A 2,500-nucleotide genomic window follows, 5' to 3' on the forward strand; every position below is an offset into this window, starting at 1 on the left:
GCTTCGGAGCGCTCCCCGAGTCTCCATTTAGGGGGACGAAGGCCCGCGCGCTCGCGCGCGCGGCCCTGCGAGGCACCCCAGCCGCGCCGCTGCTGGCCCGCCGGCCCCCCCCCCCCCGCGCTAGGGCGGGGGGGCTCGGCGGCGCAGACGGCGATTGATCGTAAAGCGACGCTCAGACAGGCGTAGCCCCGGGAGGAACCCGGGGCCGCGAGTGCGTTCGAAGTGTCGATGATCAATGTGTCCTGCAATTCACATTAATTCTCGCAGCTAGCTGCGTTCTTCATCGACGCACGAGCCGAGTGATCCACCGCTAAGAGTTGTCTCGGTTTCGGCACCGCCCCGCGCGCGCGGAGGGGCCGGGACCGCTCGCCGAGAGCGGCCCCTTCTCTGAGGACGGCCGGACCGACCGCCGGCCCCGCCGCCGCCCACCCCCCTCCGCACGCGCGGAGGGGGCGCGGCGCGGCGGCGCGACGCGGCGCGACGGAGAGGCCCTCGCCTCGGCTTGACCGTACGAGCACAGGGGAAACGGAAAACAACGGAAAACCCCGAGCGGCCAAAGGGCGGGGGAGCCCGCGCTCCCGACCGACCCTGGGGAAACGTACGCAACACACACACACACCCTTGGCGCGCTTCGGGGGCGGCCCAGGCGCCCGGGCTCGGACCGGCCTCCCCCCGGAGGCTACGGCACGCCCGGCCGCGACGCCTGCCCGCCTTCGCTCGGGAGCCGGACGCCCGGCTGCGCCCGCGCTGCGACGAGCCGGCTCCGCCCACCACGGTCGCCTCTCGCCCCGCCGGCGAACCTCGGCGCCGACGCCGCCTTCCACCGACGCCGGAGGAAGCGCGGCCGGCCACTGGAGCGCGAGCCGGCGACGCGCGGCCGCCCACCGGCCCGCGCCGGATGGGCGAACCCGGCCACCCCGCCCGGCGGCGGCGGCCGCCACCGCCGCCGCGAAAACCGCCGCCGCAGCCGCTTCTCGCCTCGGCCCCCTGGGGCCGCCGGCACGGCCCCAGCGGAAAGGCGGACGGCGCTGAGCGCGGGGGGCGGCTCCCACTCTCCCCGTTTCCACGCGAAGACCCGGAGCGGGACGCCCCCGCGCCGCGCGCCCGCCCTCGAGACGGAAGCGACGGGCGGGGAAACGCGGGACGGGACGGCCGCCAGCGGATGCGGCCGGGGAACCCTCCCGGACGACCCGACGGACGACCGGCACCGACCGGCACGCCGAGCGGCGCCGCCGCCGCTCGGCCTGGGGGGGTGTGGCTCGCCCCCCCCTTTCTTTCCCTGGGCGCCGAGGGCGGGGCGAGGAGCGGGAGAGGGGAGCGCGGCGCGCCCCGAGCGCGGCCGCAGCGCGAGCGTCCAAAGGCGCGGGGCGGCCCCCCGGCGGCCGCCCCCCCCCGCGGGGGCTCGCCGCGCCTTTCTTTCCCCCGGCGCGGAGCCCGCGCTCCGGCCGGCGGGTGGCCCCGTTTGCGAGGGCGGGCAGGTCGGCCGCGGCCGACCCGCGCCGCGGTCTCTCCGCCGAGACCGGCCCGCGGAGAGGGGGGGCAGGTTGGGGCAGCGAGACGCCCCCCCTTCTCCGGCACGGCGGCCCGCGGGGGCGGACGCCCCCCCCGCGGCTCGCGCCGTGCCGCTCGAGTCTTTAAACCGCCGCCCGGCTCCTTTGGCCTTTGACCCCCGGACTCGGCCGAGGGAGGGCCGCCGAAGCGCGGACGCTAGGTACCTGGCCCTGGGGTGAGGGAAACGACCTGCATGGCCCCGCGGGGGTGCCTCCCCCGGCTGCCGCCCTCGGGGGAGCGTCCGCCCGCGGGGGCGCGCCCGGCATCCGCCGCCACCACCTCGTCCTCCTTAGCCCCGGGGCCCGGGGTTTCCCTCGATAGCCCGGCGCTGCGCCCGGGGGGAGAGACGTGGCTCGGGCCGCCCGCTCGCGCGGGACGCGACCCGGCCGGGGGGGGGCCTCGCCCGCCCCGGGCGGCGCCAGCGGCCGAGACCGTGCTCGCGCCCCCCCCTTCCGCCACGGCTCCCTCTTCGAGAGGCAGCCGTGCCGGGTCGGAGGGGAGGTTCGCGGGTCCGGCCGCCGCGCCGCCCGAAACGCCGTGCGCACACCCGCGCCACGGCCCGGAACGCCCGGAGACAGCCCTGTCCCGCGCGCGGGGGGGTAGACGGCGCCGCCGCCGGCGCCGCCCCACCCCCCCCCCAGGAGCTGCCGCCCCCCGAAGACGGCGACACCCCTCGGCTGTCGCGCTTGCGGCCCCCGGTGCCGCCGCCGTCGCTCGACGCTCGCCCCCCGGCCCGCCGAGCAGGCCGGTGCTCTGCCGGCCGTGCTCGCCGCGTTGCCCCGCCGGCATCCCCCCCTCTTGCTTCCCGCGCAGACGCGGGAAGCGGGGAGCCGGCGGGGGCGCGGCGTCCGCGGCCGACAGGTCGACGCACCCGCGCGCGTCGGAGGACGAGCCGCACGAGACGACGGCGGCGGCGGGCGACAGGACGAGGAGAGCGCCTCCGGGGAGC

General features: G+C 79.3%; 1 non-coding gene across 1 annotated transcript; it reads right to left on the reverse strand.

Annotated features, from left to right (window-relative positions):
* Window positions 1-166: 166 nt before the first annotated feature.
* Window positions 167-319, reverse strand: LOC142359320 (5.8S ribosomal RNA). Its single transcript, XR_012762265.1, has one exon. It is a non-coding gene; the product is annotated as a 5.8S ribosomal RNA (ribosomal RNA).
* Between the last annotated feature and the right edge of the window lie 2,181 nt (window positions 320-2,500).

This window comes from Opisthocomus hoazin, unplaced genomic scaffold (genome assembly GCF_030867145.1).
Source record: "Opisthocomus hoazin isolate bOpiHoa1 unplaced genomic scaffold, bOpiHoa1.hap1 HAP1_SCAFFOLD_110, whole genome shotgun sequence".
NCBI lineage: Eukaryota > Metazoa > Chordata > Aves > Opisthocomiformes > Opisthocomidae > Opisthocomus > Opisthocomus hoazin.